The 23,132-nt window shown below is 43.8% G+C and overlaps 1 protein-coding gene across 2 annotated transcripts in view; it reads right to left on the bottom strand.

The window, feature by feature from the left end:
• The window catches only part of ARHGEF12 (Rho guanine nucleotide exchange factor 12), a 3,716,336-nt gene that overhangs the window by 1,572,875 nt on the left and 2,120,329 nt on the right, over positions 1-23,132 (bottom strand). The window lies entirely within an intron of this gene.

The raw sequence follows: 23,132 nt of genomic DNA, 5'->3' as shown, positions 1-23,132 counted from the left end.
TCGAGATGAATGTGCAGGGTCCAGTTCCTTTCAGTTTTGAACCTGAATACGCACCGGGAGAAAGAAAACCAAAACACCAGCGACACAGCAGCAGAAGCAGTGATGTAGAAACACATGAACAGAATACCGAGAGCATGAGTTGGTGCACGTGTGAAAAGTGTGTTCTAATGAACACCCCCCCCCTATGAATGCTACTGCTGTGTATCGCCCCATCAAGCACATGCTAAAGTTGCACAGCTTGAACTCTCCATTCAGCCACTGTGCATCATTGATCACACAGACTTAGAAATGGCATGCCTCACCCTCATTGTACTAGAATTGATTCTGTGGGCAATGCACTACGTTAGAAGGAGATCACGCAACATACACTGGACCAATAGGTAAGGAATCAATATGGAATTTGCAAGAGGATTGCTGTTACAACATGGAAATCCTGTCAGCTGAAATTTACGTGGGTGGTAGATTGTACAGTGCAGATTATGACCATTAGTTTGTCAAACACCACCAGTTATGTGGACTACAACTTTCTCAGCCAGAGGAAAGCATGGCTACTTGATTTAAGGCAGTCAGCTACACAAGTAGTTTGTGCCAACACATTGGGAGTTGAATGCAGCATGGTGTAAAATGAAGGCGCACGAAAAGTTTGTGATATTAGTGTCAGTGTGGAAAGCATTATCCGTAATTCTGATTCCTGTTATACTGAATATTTGGATGCTGGCCAATGTTTGGAGCAGTTTGCCCACACAGTGATGTCATACTACATAGTCCTACCTAGAAATGGGAAAAGTACTGGTTTGTGTTACTTGTGATGAATGCACGATAAGGTGTAAGTTGCTAAAGAAGAAGATGTGATTTGACAGGTTGTACCACATGGTGGCATACCGGGCGTATGTGTTATGGATTTTTGAAAACCAAAGACTGGGACGTGGGAACAGAGTTGTCACTCCGGCTTGTGTAGTCTCACATATAAGACAATTTCCTGCAGACGACAATGAATATGTTGGCTTCCTGCCTTTTGAAGGGATATGGGTATAGCCTGAGTAACTGACATACATAGGTGTACTGGTACTGGAATGTCAATTCAGTATCTGTAATGGACAGCAGATCACTATGATTCTCTGCTATAATGATGTATTAAAGTGTAACATGTCATGTGCTTCGATATGGCAATAAAAGCTTTAATGCTTTGGCAACTGTTTGGTCTTACCATTAATTGATGCAGACTGTGTCAATGAGATGTAATGGAATGGTAAATATGCTTTTGTCCTATATCTTTGTAAATATTGACTATGGGTGTACAGCATATATTGCATGCATACTTGTACTGGTGAAGTGAAACTTTTGTTAAATGATTTTTACTTTGAAGGACATGCTGGTAAAAGATGTGCATTGTAAGCAATGTGTAGTATACTAGATAGCACTGTACGCAGTACAGTCTTATGGTCGTGCCATACATCCAAGTCACATACCTAAGCTTTGGTTAATGCCTTATCAGACAGTGGCTTTGGGTCATGATGTTGCTGGAAATAGTTGGGACTGTGAACTTCTGTAGCAGATGTATTCCTAAGTATGTACCCGTTTTGGATCACTGTTTTTCTACTAATGAGAATAGTAAATGGTGTGTCCATGAGATTGCATTGGACATGATGCATTCACTCTTCACATAATTGAGACCCCTGAAGGTGTCCTGTACTGTGATCCACACTTGTAAGATAAGTGGACATTTTCAATCTGTTTCTGAACTCAGCGCAAGACGTGACCAGTGTGATATCAGTGTGACATCCGTACTGTCATTGTATGATGACTCCATAATGCAGTGCTGAACATTTACTATCATTGACTTAAGGGATTATGGGTGGTCTCAAAGTAGTATAATTATGCAGTACTGTCACCTGGTCATTGATGTAATATGTGACTGCACACGTAGGTCATGCATGGATGCGAGATCACAGATGTGATAAAATGTAGACGCAATGTTTAGTACGAACTGATTAACAATTCAGGGTGTCGGAGTGTCTTGTAATGGTCAGTCAGTCTAGAAGAAATGATGGCATTTTAGACGCAGTCCAGTAAACTGTCATGGCATATACTTAGTCACCAAGACCGAAAAACTGAGTTCAGATTAGTACAGCTGTTTGCTAGGGCAAGATTACTGAAGGTAGTTTACTGCAACCTATGCCTTTGGAAGGATAGTGTTCAAGAGCAAGCTATTCAAATTGTACAGGCACATACACACACACAAAAAGATTGTGCCGAAAATCGTACCTATTTGTAACATTTTATGTAGACACTGTGGCGAGTACATGGCTGGGTGTATCCCTTAGAAGTGCTGTACGGCTAGAGTATATCTAAGTGTATGTGAAGATGTAGTCAGTGCAACCACATGTTTTTAGTAGAAAAGTGCACTGATCAGAATCAGTTTCTATTTCTATTTACAGATTCAGAAGTGGCCATATGTTGCACTGCAGCACTGAAGTATATTTTGGATAAAGTTCTTTGAAGCAGCAAAAATGTACTGTATTACAGGAGATTTGTGTGAACCATTTCAACCAATAGCTGAATAGTACAGTTGTGTACACTTACCATAAATGTAGATGTTCGAGTGTATTCACTGTTGCAGTCATTACATTTGGGTAATCTGCTGGCAGGCTGCCCTCAGTCGGCCTGAATAACAAAGTCTTAGGTCCTGCATCGGTTGCTGTCTCCTCTTCCATGACATCAGGTTGTCAGGGGTATATAAAACATGCAGTCGACGCCATTTTATTCATTTTTTCTTGCCCCAGATGTCCGGTGCCCCCCAAATGGGGAGCAAAAATATATATATAAATAAACAATAAATATATAAATGCATTTTTAGAAACAAACTTTACCTTCAACTAAAAGCAAATACACCACAAAAGCTTTTGAGTATAGTGAAGGAAATAAAAGGTATAGAATGGGGGATGGTGGGTGTGTAACCCGGACTGCAACAGTGAATACATTTGAACATCTACATTTATGGTAAGTATACACAACTGTACTATGTTCTTTGTGTTTCACTGTTGCAGTCATTACATTTGGGAAGAATCCCAAAGCTATGGATGGGAGGATGGAACTAAACAGCATTAGGAGCGGCTATAAGGCCCTGCAGGACTGCAGTGGCAAAGCCTGCCCTGGATTTGGAGAAGAGAAGTAAATGATGATGCTTTTGTAAAGGTACGAACAGAGCTCCAAGCAGCAGCTTCTAGAATATCTTTGTTTGGGACCCCTCTGAGAAAACTGCTGAAGTAGATGCAGCCCTGGTGGAATGTGATCTGATCCCCTTGGGCACAGGTTTACCATGGTGCAAATAGCAGAAACGAATGCAGTGGCTTATCCATTTAGAAATAGTCTGCTTTGATGTAGCCTTCCCCTCTGATCCTGCAGCAAATGTTACCAGTAGTTGCTCAGACTTTCTTAGAGATTTGATCCTGTTTAAGTAGAATCTTAGTTGTCTGTGCACATCCAATGAATGCAGAATCCGCTCCCCCTTGTTCTGGGGATTTGGGTAAAATGTTGGCAGGTGAATGGTCTGGTTAAGAGCCACACTGGATACCACCTTAGGCATAAAAAAAAGGATTGGTTCTGAGGGAAACCTTGTCCAGGTAAAATATAATGAAAGGCTCCACTGCCATGAGGGCCGGCAGTTCTGAAACCCTTCTTGCTGAAGTGACTGCCAAAAGAAAAGCTGTTTTCCAAGATAGAAATTTTATAGCCACAGTAGCTGCTGGTTCAAAAGGAGGCAGGGTGAGTTTTTCCAGTACAAAATTGAGGTCCCATGCAGGAGTTGGTGCTCTTCTGGGAGGCCTTAAATTTCTGGCCCCTCTAAGATACTGTTTAAGCAGTGAATGAGAAAAGAGGAGAGGCTCTGCGTTGTAATGAGCCGAGATGGCAGAGGCATGGATTTTTACTGAAGAAAAAGATGGGCCCTTGTCAAGCATCTCAGTTAAACATTGTAAAATCTGAGGAATATTGGGCTTTGCTGTGTCTATTCCTTGTGCTTGGTTCCAAGCACAAAATCTCTTCCATTATCAGCAAAAGATTTTCTAGTACTAGGCCTTCTGGCTTCCAAAATAACATCCATCACAGATTTACTGAGAGGTGTGGTTTGAATAATTAGTTGATAAGCCATGCTGCAAGATTCAGAGTTTGGAGCTGTGTGTGCAGAATTTGATAGTTCTGCTGAGACAGTAGATGGGGTATTTGAGGCAAGTACCATGGAGGAAGATGTGACATGTTCCTTAGAAGTGGATACCAGTGCTGGCGAGGCCAGTAAGGCGCAATTAGGATCATTTTTGCTTTTTCTTGTCCGACTTCTAGTAAGACTTTGGAGAGAAGAGGCAGAGGGGGAAAGGATTAGACTGATAGGCTTTTCCAGCTGAAGGACAGAGCATCTACTTTCCATGCTTTTTTGTGATGAGCTCTTGTGCAGAATTTGTCCAACTGATAATTTTGGGGAGAGGCGAATAGATCTATGTCTGGGCTCCCCCATTTCTGTGTTAAGATGCTGAACATTTGTGGATCAGTTTCCATTTGTACGGGTCCATAAGATTTCTGCTTAGGTCGTCTGCCAGAGTATTTTGCTTTCCTGGCAGGAATTGAGCTTGGAGATGTATTTGCTAAGTCAAGGCTGTGTTCCACAAGGCCATGGCTAGTCTGCAAAGGGGGTAGGAATGTGTACTCCCCTGCTTGTTTATGTACCACAACTGTGGTGTTGTCCGTTTTTATCAGTAGTTGTTATTAACTTTCTCAATTTGTTCTGACATCGGCTGAGGCAAGAAAAAATGATCCCCAACGGGGTACTTAGCTTTTAGATGACTTCGGTACTGAAAACACAGGAGCTGACCGACCGGCACTTGCAAACTGCTTCTGCTTCGGGCACCGCGCGGCAAGAAAGACTGAAGAAGATGGCGTCGACCGATGCCTTTATACTCCAGCTGTTCTGATGTCGGTGAGGAGGCGACACCGGCCGACGCCGGACCCAGACTTTGGAATCTGGCCGACCGAGGGCTGCCTGAGGCAGGACAACCCATATGTTATGACTGCAGTTGCATTCTTGAAGGACATCAGCTAGCATTTCTTTCTGGTTGATATGCAGATGCATTTGGTTTGGGCTCCATTTGCCCTGAATGCATCTCCCTGCCAGGTGGGCCCCCCAAGCATAGTCTAATGCATCTGTAGTTAGAGTTTGGGTGGCAGGGGGTAGAGTGAATGACAGTCCCTTGTTTTGGTGACATGTCTCTGCCCACCAAAGAAACTCCTGTTGTAGGCAGGGAATGAGAGGAATAAGAAGTTATGTACTCACCATAACATTCCATCTGAGTAGATAAACTTCATTTGTCAGCAACCTATGGGTATCGGATCCGAGCCGGCAGTTTTCAACAGCTTAGATCCGAGCTCCTAGCTCCTCCCCCTACCCATAAATCCCTGCCAACCCTGACTGACCTCAGATCAAGTTTGCCCCTAAAACAGCAACTGCTAAAGATAGATCAATATCAAAGACCATCTCTGAAGACAACAAATGTGAACAAAGGTCAGGGGGAAGGAGGGGGGGACGGTTGCTGACAAATGAAGTTTATCTACTCAGATGGAATGTTATGGTGAGTACATAACTTCTTAATCTGAAGTAGCTAACTTCATTTGTGTAGCAACCTATGGGACAGAGTCCCCAGCTACCTAAACCTTGGGCGGCCATCATGGAAGGATGTTCCGAAGCACTGCAGAGCCAAAGGATGCTCTCCCTCTGGAGATAATATCCAGTTTATAATGGTTGATAAAGGTATGAGATGAGGCCCAAGTGGCAGCCGAACAAATATCATCTAAGGATACCCTGGATCTAAAGGCAGCAGAGGTGGACATAGATTGTGTAGAGTGAGCACGGACTCCCTGAGGTGCGGGCCTACCAGAACTTTCATAAGCCAAAAGAATACATTGTGAGATCCATCGAGACAATGTGACTTTAGAAACCGATTTACCCAAATTCGTTTTGGCAAAGGAGACGAACAACTGGTCGGCTTGCCTATGACCAGATGTCCTGTGAATATAAAATCGAAGTTGTCTATGCACATCCAAAAGGTGTAGTTTGTATTCCCCTTTGTTCTGATGATTGGGGAAGAAAACTGGCAGGTTAATGGACTGATTAATATTTGACTCAGAAGCAACCTTACGGAGAAAAGAGGGATTGGTCCTGAGGTAAACTCTATCCTTGTGAAAGGCTAGATACGGGGGTTTCACACAAAGGGCTTGAATTTCAGAAACTCTTCTAGCCGAAGTGATGGTGATGAGAAAGGCCGTCTTCCAAGACAAGAACTTGAGATCCACTGAAGCTGCAGGCTCAAAGGGGGAAGCTGTCAAGGCCTGAAGCACTAATGTCAAATCCCACGGAGGTACCACTTCCTTTACCGGAGGTCTGAGCAGGAAGGTGCCCTTCAGAAAGGTCTTGCACAGTTTTGAAGTGATCAAAGGACGCAGATCATGTCTGACATGGTAGTGAGAGATAGCTGCTAGTTGAACCTTGACGGTGGAACAGCTAGCCCCCTGGTGAAACAGTCCTGATAAGAAGTCTAACACAGCAGGTAAGGGAGCTGTGAAGGGATCCAAGTTTTGACGTTCCGCCCAAATCGAAAAACGTTTCCATTTGCTACTGTAAACCTTCCTAGTAGAAGGCTTGTGGGCTGCTACTAGAATGGCTTTGACTGGGGAAGAGATGCCAGGAGTCCTAGCTACGAGTGGAACTGGAGCAGCCAAGCTGTGAGCTTGAGACTGACCAGGTTCGGGGTTGGGAGACCCAGAGGGTGGGAAATCAGATCCGGGAGGGGATCTAGAATCCAAGGAGGATTCACCAGATGAGACAAAAGGTAAGGAAACCAGGTTTGACAAGGCCAGAATGGGGCAATGAGGATGATCCTGCTCCCCAACCGACTGGCTTTCTGTAGAAACTTTAGCATCAGGGGAAGAGGCGGATAAGCATAAAGCAGACCGGGAGGCCAAGCATGCACCAGAGTGTCTCTCGGGGATTCCCTGACTTGGGGAATTAAAGTGAAATAGCTGTTGCATTTGGTGTTTGAAGGAGAGGCGAAAAGATCGCAACAGGGCTGCCCCCACTTGGCAAAAATCTGATTCGCTACCTGTGGATTGAGAGACCACACATAAGGGGAAAGGATGGTGCGACTGAATCTGTCTGCCAGGATGTTGGACCGTCCCGGAATGTGCGTTGCAATGAGAAAACGGTTGGAGATCACCCATTCCCACACTCTCATGGCCTCTCGACAGAGTGGGTAAGACCTGGTTCCCCCGTTTGTTGATGTACCAGACAACCGACATGTTGTCCATCTGGATCGCAAGAGTCCCTACAAGAAGAAGGTCCTGAAGTGCTTGCAATGCTAACAGCACTGCCCTCATCTCTAGGACATTGATATGCAAAGAGGTCTCCGTGTTGTTCCACGTGCCTTGGACAGTCCTGCCCGAAGAGTCCCCCCCCACCCGAAGCGAGAGGCATCCGTGGTCACAGTGGCAAGGGGAGGGGCCATAAAGGGGCATCCCGTGTGGAGGTCTGGAGATTGTAGCCACCATACGACAGCCCTCTTGCAAGCCCTGCTGAGGGGAATGGGATGACTCAGAGGGTAGTGAGGAAAAGACCACTAGACTTGGAGGGTCCATTGCAAGACCCTCATGTTCAGACGTGCCATTGGCAATAAGTTGATTGCCGCTGCCATTGAACCTAGAACCCTCAGAACCAATTCCTCAGGAGGAGCTGAAGATAGAAGGATGGCCCGCACATGAAGCCTCAGGGTTCAAAGTCGTTCTGGGGTTAAGAAGGCTACAAGATTGATTGTGTTTAACCCGGCCCCGATAAAATCTATGACCCGAGTCGAGGTGAGAGAAGATTTGTCCATATTTATCGTGATCCCTAGCCAGGGAGCAATGCGAAGAAAATAGTTCCTGGCTGTGCAGAGTAGATGCCTTGTCGGGGCGGTCAGGAGCCAGTCGTCCAGGTACGGAAAACCTGAATTCCCTGGAGCCTCAGGTGGGCTGCTATCACTGCTAACACTTTGGTGAACACCCTGGGGGCTGAGGTGAGACCAAAGGGGGGAGCCCTGAATTGGTAATGACTGGCCCCTAGCCGGAAGCAGAGAAACCTCCTGGATCGTCTGTCCATGAGAATGTGGTAGTATGCATCCTTGAGGTCTATAGAGCACATCCAATCGTTCTCCCGTAAAAGGGGGAGAATGGATTGAAGAGTGACCATACGGAACTTCTCTTTGGTTACTGACAGGTTCAAGAGGGAGAGATCGAGGATTGGCCTCAAATCCCCCGTCTTTTTTGGCACCAAAAAGAACCTGGAGAAATAACCCGATTCAAGCTGGTCTGGGGGGATGTGTTGGATGGCTCTTTTTTCTAGTAGCTGCTGAATTTCCGCAGCTGCGGACTCCCTCTGATCGGGTGGGACATCGGGGAGGTGCTTGGGGAAGAGAGGGGGGTAAGAGAAAGGAATCTGGTAACCTCTGGATATGATGCGAAGCACCCAGCAGTCTGCTGAGATGGACTCCCAAGCTGCCGGGTGCCTCGAGAAACGTCCCCCGACTGCCTCCAGAGTGGAGCAGTTGGGCAGCCCCTCAGGGCTGCTGCGTGGGCCGGTCAAAGAAGGGTTCTCTGGACCCAATGTTCTTCGGGCCCCCTCTGCCTCTAGGGCGGCGTCCTCCCTGTCCTCCTCTGCCACGGAAAGACTGGGGATCCGGAGCGGGCTGGGACTGTTGCGACTTCCAGAACTACATCATCTTCTGTCCCTTTTGGTTCCTGGAGAAGGACCTCTGGGGAGCAGAGAAGCAGACTCCAACGGCAGACAACGTCTTCCCGTCCTTTTCACTCTGGACCAAGGTGTCGCGAACGGTCTTCCCAAATAGGGTAGGACCATCAAAAGGGGCATTTGCAAATGACGCCTTAAAGGGTACTGCGAAATCACAATGCCGGAGCCAGGCCTGATGCCTCATGACGAGGCCTGCTCCGCTAGCTCTAGCGGCTCCCTCTGTCGCATGCGATAGTAGCCGCACAGAGGTATTGGAAATGGACCTAAGAGTGGCCATACGGGTGGAGTACAGCTGTTTGTCCTCCGCCGACATGGACTCTGGGGGCGATGCAGTGTAGTCTTTAATGAGATCCTGCTGCAATCGAATAACGTGTGCCATATAGTTCAGAGACCTAACCGAGAAGGACGCTGAACTAAACACCTGCTTCCCTAAGCGGTCCAGCAATCGGGACTCCTTACCCGAGGGGTGGACCGAGGGGCTCTCGAGCTAGTTCCCTCTTAGTGGCTGCCGCCACCAACATGGCATCTACCGGGGGACCCTTGCTCTAATGGGGCCTATCCGCAGGGGGACTGAGGATCCTGTCAGGGCGTTTCGGGACTGGCTCCACAGTGTCCGGCTCATTCCACGCCCTGCTGGTAATCAGGTCCACCAGGGGGTCGGCCGGAGGGGACACCCAAGAGGTAGAAGGGCCTGCTTCAAACGCCTCCAGGAACATGGACTCGTTCGAGGTCGGCTTTGGGGTAGACCACCCGCCTCTGATCCTGAGCATTTCCATGATGTCTCCAAAGGAGACATCCTCGGGGGGTGACCTTGAGGAGCCTTCCCCTTCCTCTAAATCCGTGTCTTCAGTCAAGGACTCAGGGGAGTCCACGTGCCTCCTCTTGCACTTCCGCTTGTGGGGGATCTCCACGGGGGGGGGGCTGTCCATGGAGGCCTCACCAGCAATATCTTGTTCCAGGGGAATGACCTGGGACATTGAAGCAGGCTGTCCCTGGGGCCGGGTGATGGAAGTCGGACCCAACAGAGAAGGCGTGCGGGGTGGAGCCGTGGCAAGGACCGGGGGCCTGGAAGCAGTCGGCAGGGCCCTCTCCACCACGTTGAATGCCGAGGGAGAGCCGCTCTCTCTGGGATCAGAGAGCAGACCCTCACTTGGATCCGACAGGTGGACCGGGGCCGGCGCCGAAGCAATCGGATCCGACGGATCAGTATGCTCCGACCTGGACGGCGCCGAAGGCATACTGAAACCCTCGGATCCGAAGCTCAGCCCTCGGCTCCGAGAGCTTGGATCCGACAAAAACGGACCAGACAGGCTCGAGGGAAGCGTCGGCGCCGAAGTACTAGAGACTGTCGGCGCCGACCCACCCCCGGTTCCAAGGCTGCCCGGCTCCGAAAGCTCCGAACCCAGGAAGCGGGACGGAGAAGGAGCTATCTGGGCAAAGAAAGGGGTCGAGCTGCCCCCCGAAGGGGGGGGGAGGCAGGAGCACTCCCATCTGCAGTTGGGCCTGGAGGAACCTTCGCACCACCCGGTCCAAATCCGCATCAGAAAGGCTGCGAGTGGATCTCGACGAGGCCACCAAGGCGGAACGGGAGTGCCGCCTCGATGACCTCGGAGATCGGGTCTCTTCCTCCTCAGGACCCGGTGAAAAACATGGAGACTGGATCCGTGAGGGAAGAGACCAGGAAGCCCTGGAGGGAGAAGACCGCTTACCCAGGGGGGCCGACATGGAGGCCTTGGCCCTCCGCTTGTGGTGCTTCTCCCTCCTTTCGTCTTTCCTGGCCTCCCTCCCCTCCGGGCCTACAGCGGGAGGTTGAGTCCCGGCCGGGGGAGAGAGGCAGGAGTGGCCACCGCCGAAGCCATGGTAGGACCGGAGGCCGAAGCCGAATCCGGGGGCAAGAGACCCACCAGGATCAGCTTGGATCTCCGGTAAGTGCCCTGGGGTTGAACGTCGCACAAATGGAACACCCAGAGGAAAGGTGTCCAACCCCCAGGCACAAAACACACAGTGTGTGGCCATCAGCCGGTGAAAGCTTATTGCTACAATCGGTGCATTTAGAAAAGATTGGTTTTGGGGCCTCAGACATTTTAAGCTAAGGAAGACATACTCGTTAGGCCCCAACACACGCACACAGACCCTGACGAACCAGCAAGGGAGAGGGAGGGAAAAAAATATAACTAAAATAAAGTTAACACTAGGGTTTACAGACCAAAGGGATCTAAACACACCACACACACACTAAAGGGATAGAAAAGAATAAAATTTTCTATTTTTTCTCACAAACTAACGACCAAGCCTGGAGCTCGAAAATCCAGCTGCTGACAAGCGCGGCAAACTAGATCTGAGGTCAGTCAGGGTTGGAAGGGGTTTATGGGTAGGGGGAGGAGCTAGGAGCTCGGATCTAAGCTGTTGAAAACTGCCGGCTCGGATTCGAAGTCGGATCCGATACCCATAGGTTGCCACACAAATTAAGTTAGCTATTTCAGATTCATTGTTTCCAGGTTGTGACAATGTTGACTCCATAAACGTTTTAGGTACCATTGAAGTTTCTTCATATGCAGTCTCGCATATGTAATTAGTAGAATGCAGGATGCCATGAACCCCAAAGCCTGCAGAATTTGTCTTGCAGATAACTGGGTTCTTGTTGCCATTTGTTTGAAGTATGTTGCCAGTTGCCTTTGTTTGTCTGGCGTGAGGTAAGCCATCTGGGCAGTTGTATTTAAGCTTGCACCCAGGAATTTAATTATTTGAGAGGGTACCAGTTGTGATTTATTTTCGTTTATGGTGTACCCTAGGCATGCTAGAAGCCTTTTTACAAATGCCAGATGTTGAAGAAGAGTGCCCTTGTACTCTACTTGAATGAGACAATCGTCCAGATAAGGATAAATTTGAATGCTTCTTTGTCTGCAGAATGCAATTACTGGTGCCAGGCACTTTGTAAAGACCATGGGCGCAATAGATAAGCCAAAGGGCAGTGCAGAGAATTGGTAATGCAAAAAAATATTTAGAAGCAAAAATATACTGACGCTTAATAGTGCGTTGGTTAAATTTAGCACAAAACTGACAGCAAGACACGTTTTGATTAAGGCCTAGGCAAGGAATACAGTACAAATGAAAACCCTTATGAGGTATTTGCTTCCCACAAGTAATGCAATTATTAACTTTTACGGACATCGGTAAGGAGCAAGAAAAAGTTTTCAAAACGGGGTACTTAGCTTTAGTTTGAAGACTTCGGTTCTGAAACTCGAATACGAAAATTTCATGAGTCGTCCGACCGGCACTTGCGAATTGCTTCTGCTTCGGGCACCGCGCGGCAAGAAAGACTTAATAAAATGGCATCAGCTGCATGTTTTATACCCCTGATGACCTGACGTCATGGAAGAGGAGACAGCAACTGACGCAGGACCCAAGACTTTATTCAAGCCGACTGAGGGCAACCTGCCAGCAGATTACCCAAATGTAATGACTGCAACAGTGAAACACGAAGAACATGTACTTTTTTGTTTTTTCAGGTTCATCACTTATCTCCACAAGGATTAGACAATGCCACAGTGCTTGGCCTATGGCTGCCAAACCAGAAAAGGTTGCATGCCCGAAGGCATGTCATTTCACAGATTTTCACGCAATGCACAACAGTGCACAGTGTGGGTGTGTCGATGTGGAACTGATGGTGACATTAGAAAATTTGTAAAGGAGGAGATAGTGAGCAACCCACCAAAGCATTATTTGTGTTCACGTCATTTTGAGGAAGAGATGTTCGAGCGCGATTACCGATTTGAATTGATGTCGGAGAACATGAAACCATGTAGACCTCATCGTATATTGAAGGCCAATGTACTACCAACACTCTTTGACTTTGCTCAAAAGCACACAAGGAATACTTCAGTGCAAAGTATTGATCGGAATATGTGAAGAAAGGTATGTCGGTTTTTAGAGTAACAACTGCAATTAACTGGTGACAGTACTGTAGTAATAGCAATATAAGGAAATTAAAGTTATAAACCAGTAACCAATAGCAGAGGTATATATAATCACTGTAAGGTTGATGTCACTTGTAAATCACACGTAACTGGAGAGAAGAAGAGCTCCACAGGACACCACTAAATTGTAGAAAGCAACTTTATTTAACACGTATTTAATGCCAAACATACAGAGCATTTTCATCAGGGTATCCCCCAGACTTAATCAGAATCAAACACATGAACATCCACATTTACCTTATTTATACTGATCCCTTAATTGATAAATTGACTAATTACATTTTTTTTTTTAATTTTAAAGGCAAACTGTTCATAAAATTCATATATATAAAATGAAATAAACTGTTTACCTAAACAAAATCAAATACAAATATGATACAAGGATGTCTAAAGCCATAATAAAATAAGCTTAAAATTGATAATATTCAAATATATAATAAATATTTGTGATAAATATTATGTAATTTCATAAATACAATATAAATATATAATATATAAAATAACATACAATTCAAATTGAATTGGAAAATCAGTACCATCAATTATGTGAAAATACATTTATAATTTAGCTGCTCTGAGCTTAAGGAGGGGCAAAATGGAGAGAGAGTCATTTAACCCTGGGAATCTATTGGCTTTCCAATGTAATTTGCCAAAAAGTTTCCCTAAAATCTAATTTAGTTTCCCAGGGACCACCTCTTACTTATTTTGGGACCATTTCAATAACAAAAGAAAAAGAACTGGGCATTGTTGAATTGATGTCAGAGAACATGAAACCACATAGACCTCATCGTATATTGAAGGCCAGTGCACTACCAACACTGTTTGACTTTGCTCAAAAGCACATAAGGAATACTTCAGTGCAACGTACTGATCAGAATATGCGAAAAAAGGTATGTCATTTTTTAGAGCAACAACTATTAACTAATGACAGTACTGTAGTAATAGCAATATAGGGAAATTAAAGTTATAAACCAGTATCCAATAGCAGGGGTATATATTATCACTGTAAGGTTGATGTCACTTGTATTTCACATAAACTTCAGTATGTTACTCACAACAACATTACCTGTAGTGTAAAGTAAGGTGGAGACTCGTATTTGATTTTATTTGTACTACATCAGTGGTGTGCACAAATATTGCTGTTGTACATGCATTTGCAACTGCATCAATATCACTTGGTCAATGGAGGGTTACAATGTAGTACATTAAGTGTTTTTCCTGTCTTTTTCAGCTTGTGGAGGACCTGCTGTCAGAACCACAGGCCATACAAGAGTATTTGGAGGAGCCACCGAGAAGCAGTAATATGCACGTAAATAAAATAGGTTGTATCAGGCAAAAGTACATATGAACACAGACTTTGCACTTCATTTTGCAACGTGTACAATTAAGGCATCATTACAATGTATAATATTATATTTGTAATGAGATGATAGCGGGCAATTTCCAGAGTAGATAACTAGACAATAGATATGGGACTGAATAGATAAATGGATAGAGATGCATACATCAAAGTTTAACTCTTATTTCTTCTCAATTTGTCTTAATAGCAGCATGCATCGATTATGGAGTTGGATGACAGCCGTCATAGCGCACAGGTGGACATTACAGAGGTGAATACCAGTGTGTACCCAGTCTCGAGCATTCATCCTACTGATGCAAGTGACATATAATAATTAGCACAGTAGTAAAGTAGCATATGGTTTCAGTGTGCAGTGGCTGCTTTGTGTTGCGATGCAGTAATGATCACAGTCAGTTTTGCGATTAGCAGAGTACTTTTGGCTTACATCCCTTGGCACCTGGGGCATCCTTGTAGCAGTTTGTTGATGGTCATCTTGTCTGAGAAATCAGAAGAGACAGTATTGTGAATTTTGTTATGGAATTGGCAGGGAAGTGCTAGTAACATAGCTGCATGTGTCCCATTTATTTACACGACCAATTTTCAATGTGCGTTTCCCTTAATTGTTTTGCTGGTAGGCCACAATGTCAGTCTAAGGAGATGGCAGAACATTGTAAGGAAGGAGAAGTAGAAATTTTCATTCCGGTGAGATATGCAACCAAAAGTGCAGTTGTTTGACTGACCCCATTTGAAAGACTGACACTACAGAATTGTAATATGAGGCTTAGTTGTTGAGATTTATTTGTAAACGGCTAACATAGAAGCATTGCAACCATGAAGTGGCTGTCACATCAAAGTAGTTCTTAAACACAATTTTCATGATTGAGTGAGGCATGCATGCACAACTGCGGCAGTGAAATGCTTCTTTTTTTTGGTAATGAAAATGCTGCAAGGGTTTTATGTACTTGGCCGTACTGTGTATGTTAAGTGTAATGTATGACAATGACTTTTGAGATATACTGCTTAGGACGACTATATTTTGGATTCTAAACAGGTGGAGTTGGAACTTGTACCTGTCTGCACAGAAGTCAATGTGGACAACATTGAGGTAATAACTAGCACATTCAGAAAACCAGGTAAGGTAAAGAACAAGTCATGTCAGACCCAAAATATGGGTATTGCAGTAAGTGTCGGAATACAGGCAGAGATACCTGACACTAGTGATAACACATATAATGCTAAGTTTACCAAAAGCCTTGATGTTGCTATTCAGTTCCCAGAAATAGTAGTGCAACCATTCCTAGATCACAATTACAGTAAAGTGTCAAAATGCACACAGAAGTGAAATGATTTGCAGCCACGCACAGAAGAGGAAGTAGGTCATACTAATAATTCTTTAGAGAGCGGTAGTAATCATCAGTCAGTGGTACAGTCTGGCATTGAACCTGTGCAGGTTCAAGAACAAAATGGTGAGAGTAGCATGTGTAGAGACACCAGTAGTGAGGATTGTATGTCTGAAGGAAGTAGCGGAAATAAGAGTACTGAGATTCAGGAAGACTCAGACTGGGGTGAATCCTCCATAAGCCTGTCTCAGTCTGAGGTGGATGATTCATTCCAGGAACTGTCAGAGGAGGAAGTTGTTGTTGGACAAAAAAAAAATTAATTGTTTTTGAGATGTGCCTCGATAACTTGTTGATGAAACTGATATGTCCAGTGTGCAGGACACTAGCTTGTGAAATACAGAAGACCACCATACTTGGAACTTTTGTTTGTGTGAAAGTGTCCTGTTTTAATGGACATGAAATTTTAAATTGGGAAAGCCAACCACTGCTCAGTCGAATGATGGCAGGCAACCTAATGACTGCCACTGCAGTACTGTTCAGTGGTAGTACTTACGCACACATCATTGTTGTGCTTACCTTGGTGTAGAATTCTTTGGAAAGACCACATACAGAGCCAATATCTTTTCCCAGTTATGCAATTCCACTGGCATGAGCATCAGAAGCAGCTATTGAAGGACCTTGAAAGTAGATTGATAAGGTTAGATGGAGATGGACGCTGTGACAGTTCAGGATTTTCTGCCAAGTACTGTACATACAGTATGATGAATTTAGACACAGGATACATACTAGATTTTGCTGTAGAGCAGGTCTGTTAAGGAGTGGCATCAGTGGGACTTGAGAAGATCAGTTTTGAAAGGTGCATGAGAAATTTAATCAGTAAGGGTGTGAGTATCGGAATAGTAGCTACGGATAGGCATCGAGGTATAGCATCAGTAATGCGTACTGAATTTACTCAGATAGAACATCAGTTTGACATTTGGCACATGTGCAAAAGTATTCATAAAAAAAATTATGTTGACTGCCAAACAGAAAAGACAGGAGGATTTACTGCCATGGTGTTGCAGTATTTGGAATTACTTGTGGTGGTGTACAGCAACGTGTGAGGGTGATCCAGTATTACTTATGGAGAAATGGTTGTCCCTATCATGTCATGTGATTGACCAACATACCTGGATGTGGGCTACAAAATATGTAAAATGCCCATATGAAGTACCAGTCCCTCGTGGGACTGATAAAAAATGGCTAGACGAGGGAGGGGAGTGCCACAGTGCACTGCAGAAGATTGTAAGTAACCCACTGTTTCTAAAAGATCTGAAGCAGACTACAAAATTTCATCATACTGGCAATCTGGAGGTTTTCCATGCATTGTTGTGCAGTTACTGTCCGAAGTTAGAGCACTTCAGCTATAGATGCATGAAAGCCAGAACAATGTTAGCTGTCTTGGACCACAATGCAAATCAAAATCTGGAACATTTACTTATTAGACGTCCTTCTAGTTGCTCCGGGCCAATTGGTGAAAACAGATAAAAATAGTTTATCCCTAGGGCAAGCAGGAGTGGACAGCAAAGCCTATATTTGAAGGTAGGAAGTATGACTACATCTATGACCTCATGATGAATGAAGTGTCTGCCAATACAGGTAAGTCTTGTGTGTGGAGCCAATGGAAGTACCAGAGCTGCCCAGAAACATAGCTAGATCTGAGCAGCCAGAGAAAAATACTGTGATTGCACAGTTACAGTCCCGGTTTGGCAGTAAGTAGTTGGGTACACTCAAAAAAGTTTAGAGTTAAGACCACTTGTTAAATCACATGAGTATAATATAAAATAAGGAGAAGTTGCCTGTCATGTGCATATGTAAAAGGAGCAGAAATACTAAGCAGTGCAATACTTACATATTAAGCAAGAAACAGTGTCAGATAGTCTGCGAGACTTTGACCGCAGTGACCAGTCTGACTACTGTCATTCAGTAGAGTTAAAAATGTAGGTAGAAGCATTACTAGTGAAAATTGGGGAAACAGTCAAGTATGTCAAGCTTTATATTTCCTTTGAAAGTGAGACAGTCATGTTTAAGCAGTTACAGAAGCTGACGTGAACTGATTTATGAAGATGTAATGTAGCTGTTGGATGGGATGGGCCTTTCAGTTGGTATCATGTGCACTGTAGCAGCTGAAGTTCAAGGCTTGGTTTCCAACCACTTTTGCACGTATTTAGGGTGATTGCTCGTATCACTTTGAACATGGTTGGTATTGGTGAGAAAATAGGTACTGGTCTCAGCTAATAATATGCAAAGGTGTGACCATTTGAGATGACGTCAGTAGTGTTTACTAGGTGAAAAATCAGTTGTCTGATGGGTATTAAATACAGAGCAACAGTTTAACCATGTAAAGTGTGTGTATGTATATATTATTTGGGTAATATTTGTTTATGATTCTCTCTGTCGTCTACGAGTCCTGGTGACTGAGAAAAAGTGATCTGAAAGTTGTGCAATCCGTTCGCGGGTAATGCAATGCAACTTTCCTGAAGATTGCTGGAGACTAACTTCCAAGATGACAATGGAAATGCTATTTGACATGGATGCCACAATTACCTAGCTGATAGCAAAGGTGGGTATGACGTGATATTTAACAGTCTGCAAGAATTAGGCATTGTCATACGTATGTGTTTATATTTGTAACACAACAGTATGTGGTATGTTACTACTGTGCATTACAGGTGATGCCAATGTGGAGACACCATCTGAAGAAATATGACATGAATGAAGTCAGAAAGTATTGGCAGAGTAATCATGGTAAATATTGCACAAAGAAAACTTTATAGCCAAGGTAAGTGTGACATAAATAGCGATAGCCCTTAAAACGAAGGCGACAGCTGATACTCGAGTTTGTAAGGTACACAATCGTCATAGTTGTTAGTGAAAGGAAATTTCACGATACTGTTTTATACATAACCGTTGACTATATGGAGAAGGAATTAGCTTGGAATAAGTAGAGTGCCACTGGTTCAAGGTTGCCATATTCAAAGTGGTTATAGTGTGAAGATAAATTTTATATTGATAACCTCATTCAGGAATGCCAGCTAGAACAGGTCTCCGCATGCTGGACAGAAACAATGCAGAGGCATACTGCAACTAAGATGATGGACACTGAGAATGTGACCCTTGGTTGGTGAGACTACCTGTTGCATGATGCACTTGCAAAGGAGAGGGAATTGGAGGGTTAACTGACAGTAAGTTGATTTAATTTCGGGCTGGTGGAATTGAATCACTTAACAGTTGCAATGGTCATAGTCTGGTGAGTTGAACTGATGATGGATGTGGCAAGGGAAGTAAAATGCAATGGTAATGGCATGGTGATTGGAAGTCATGGCAGTATAACACTTACGGATTGCTGGATGTGCACAATGATGGGTGCACCCACTGCTTGTAATATGAAAATTAAAAGCAGTGGAAGTCAGTGCCACTAATTAGTGGACGTGCTGTACATGAATTACAACGTCTTATAGCAAACATTCATTCACATAGTTAATGTCATTGAAAATCTTGTAAACCAAAATTTGGCACAACCATAGGATAGGTTCAAGTGCTACTCAAGCACAGTGGAATTATTACTTTTATTGTGTGCAGGACAACTTCATATATATGTAGTTGCATAGTTATTTTTAGTTGAATGGCTTTACTATTAAAAAGAGTATGTTAGTTACAGTAAGGCATTGAATTTCATAAGGCCATGGTCAGAGGTAAATAAAAGAATCAAACTCTGCAAACATGGAGTGCATCTAAGAAGTATGCACTGTAAGAACAAAAAATATATGGAGCATATGTAACTAGCAGGAACCAATTTTCACAGACACTCTTTCACAATCTCTGAGAAGCCATTCACTGCTAGACATAAGCCTGAATAGCAAGTGTGTGTCACATGGCACGGGCATAACACTGTTCAAATTCCTGTGTAGCAGTTATGCCCTCCTAACAATGTTTCTAGTCCAAGCCATTGTGTAGTGTGGTCCCTGTCACCTGTGCAGATGATGATAGCTGGTACCCTTGAGACATTTTAAGTTGTCTGACCATGTGCTGTCAGATGCACAGTGTGAGACAGCATTACATTACGAAGCTGTCACAAAGTTGATGGCAAAGGGGTCTGTGCGATGTGATACATGTATTTTTGGTATTCTTAAGTAATCTGTAAGGCCCACACACATTTTCCAAAGAGAAGAGTGCTATGAAGTCTACTTTTGTATCGTTGGCTACAATATTTAGGATAACTTGCAGTAAGATGTGCAATATTCCCAAGGGCTACACATCACGGCCTGGTAGACTGACTTCTAATAAGGTCAACAGGAAAATTATGGAGGCAAAATTGTCTTTCTGTACTCATGACACTGACAGTAGCAGTTCAGTGCCATGCGCTTACTGCCTCACTTGACAAGTTTAGTTAGTACAACTGCAAACTGGATGCTGCAATCCTTAATTTACAGAAGGGTGTAAACCCTCCTAACTGGTGTTTTGTGCAAAATTCACACATTCCTTTATTAGTTGTGGCGAGACCAAGTCAAAAGTTGCAATGTGAAAATATGAAGAACTGTTTTGGCTGACTAGTGTCAGCTGCAAATTAACAACTGAATACATGAGCAGTTTAACAGTAAAATTGGAAATATGCACAAAGACAGAGAATGGCTCAAAGAAAATTTACTAATCCTGTTAAAAGAACAGAGGATTGCTAAATACTTTCAGCTGAATTAGAGAAGATCATATCAGGCTCAAAAAATATTGCAGTTATCTGCATAATGCAAGTGATATTTACTTTCCCAAATTATTCAGTAGGCCCAGACACCCCCACTAAAAAAAAAAAAAAAAAAAAAAAAAAAATTCACTGCATGGACTGTAGAATAGTCAGTTTTCAGTACACTCTTTTACTGTGCCAGTATCATATAGACAGATTTGCAAACTACTGTTTTGCTATCATTTAAAAAATGTGACTATGCGAATGTCAGGAAATTACAGAAAGAGCATGCCACAAGACTGCTGTTGCTCAAAAAGATTGTTGTTGTCTTTCGGCTTTTCCCGGTCAGGGGTCGCCACAGCGGAACTCTGTTCCACTAATGATTGGCAGTAGATTTTCACGAACGCCGAGGTACCAGCTCGACATTCAACCTTCACGAAGGCACACCCATTTATGCATGTCTTTCGAACGCCCACCCAACCGTGGGGATGACATGCAGACTCCACACAGAAGGCACTCCCGCCGAGAATCGAACGGCAAAAATAAGTTAACATAATAATGTTTTGTAGAAATAGGGTTAAATCAAAAATCAATAGTAGCAAAACACAATGAAATCAACAATTAGCTGAAACTTGCTTGTGAAAATTCAATTAAAATTGTTTAAATAAATCTGTATGATGCTGCCAACACAATTAAATAAATCTTGCTGCAGGCAGAGGGGAAGACATTTGAAATGGTACTCCTTCCTTTCATTTCTGAGCGGTCAGTTGCAGTGATGTTTTAACAACGCTGCAGTAGTGTGGGAGGACGGGACTATCAATTCATCTTGAACTACAAAAGAACACCTAGAACAAAGCCAACCAATTTAGCTACAACTTTGTCTGACGCTGGCTAACTTCAAATTAAGAGTGTAAAGCAAGCTCTGAGATAAACATAAATGAGGGTGATTTGCAACAGAAAAGAAGTTGGGCTCTTACAGACAGAATACGAACTGACAGAGAGTCACAGATTTCCCATTATATGTCAATGGCATGGAATTTCACAGTTACTTCCTTATGTTTGGCATAAGTCACAGAAAGAAGACTTGAAATGCTTTCTGGGAAAGAGAAAGAGTTGAAGGAGAAGATCATCACGTTGACATATCAAGCCCCATCGGTAGCCATGTTGTGGTAAACAGACTAAAATTACAAAATAAGCACTTTGATTTTGAGGTGTTAAAATAGTCTGGAAACAAAGACAGACTGAAAAAATACATTTTTTTAGTTCTAGGGTGTTTTCCTTTAACAGTTTTCTCTATTTGATACTTGCATGATGGCATTCAGTTTCTCTACTTCCTTTCCCTTACTACCCTGTGTTCTTGTGGTAGAATTGTATCTGTTATTAATTTAGCTGCACAGTAATATATCCTGTTTACTTCTGTTATATCACATGGATCTCTATGGACAGTCCTAATTACTGTGTTTATTTGTTTTATCAAACTTCTGACTTTTTGGGTTTTATTGACCTTCTGCAGTCTACCTCTTTCATTGATCTTAATATATCTCTGTTAACTCAAGCAAATCTTCTCTTAGTTCATTTTTTTTTCTAAACTGAGGGCACATTTTTTTGTTTTCCATTTCCTGCAGGCATTCTACAGAAAGTTCAATAGCATCTTCCTGTGGTACATTCTCTTCAGTTTCATCCTGTGTCATCTGTTGCTCTGTCATATGGGAAATCCCTGGCCTTTCACGCCTCAACATGGACTGCGGCAGAGTTACCACAGTTTCCTGTTCCTCCCCTTGCTCTCCAGCTTCAAGTGAACTTTTATACTGTTTCCTGTGAAAGGCTCCAAAGTATCTTCATATGGCAACAGACCAGTTGCTTCCCACTCCACTGGTTTCTCCTTAATATTGACGTCCATTGCTCTATCCTGCTGTGGTGCCAAGTTAGATTTTCTACACTGATTCCTTCACTTCACAGGTACTCCATAACCTCAGTTTCTATTTCTTTAACTTCTCCATTACTAATCTTCTTTTCCTGTGAAACTGTACTGCTGGATGATCAGGTGGGTCAAAATTAGACTGGGAACTCATGCAGTCTCAGAAACGTGTGATACCAACAGTCTCTGTTGGATAGAATGAATGAAAGCAGCAGCAGAATCCTCTAGAGGTTAAGGTGGAGCTGAGTAGAGTGGTCATGCCTTTTCTTCCGGCACTACCAAAACCTTCTCAACAGCCTTGAAGGCCAAAGTCAAATCAGCCCAGAATAAGATCTCTTTCTGTCCAAAGTAGACTTCTCAGTACAGACAGGTCTCAGCTCCAAGGCTGATCTTGGATCTGAGCTGACAAGGGCACAGGGCCTGAGAGGGAGTGATGCCTCTAATAACTTCGAAGTTGACCCATCTCCTAGAGTCCCTGCACTGATGCTTTGGCTCTGAGACTCTTCTTGATCCGAAAGCAATGAAGTTGAACCAGACAGGGATAAAGTCAGAGTTGAAATACTGTGAAATGTCAGTTACAACAAAAGTGCACTGGGGCAGGTCAGATACAGGATAGCCAGATTTGAAAGGCGGACCAGTACTGGACAGAGAAGAGGAGGGGTTATTGGACCAGTACTTTGGCACATTCAGGGAAGATGGCACCAACAGAATCCCAAAATGGATTTGCATCTCAAGAACGTCATCATTCCGTCAAAATTTTGCTCAGTACAGCTGCTGGATGACAAAACAGAAGAAACCACCATGAGTGGCCTCAAATATCTTTTGTCCTGTAATATTGGAGAGCGTAGTCTTGGACTCACCAGTTTTGAGGAGTGGAAGGTTGAGTCCAAAGAACTGAAGAATACAACCTCCCATGAATTTGGGATCCAGACCAACTGAAGCAGTGGGATCCTGAGACCACTTCCTGGGATTTTCTAATGTTCCTTTTTCTCTCAACTCCTTTTCTAGTGTTTTCTT

Source organism: Protopterus annectens, chromosome 8.part0, assembly GCF_019279795.1.
Source record: "Protopterus annectens isolate FY-2018-M chromosome 8.part0, PAN1.0, whole genome shotgun sequence".
NCBI lineage: Eukaryota > Metazoa > Chordata > Ceratodontiformes > Protopteridae > Protopterus > Protopterus annectens.
This window is presented reverse-complemented; position numbering and strand designations above follow the sequence as displayed.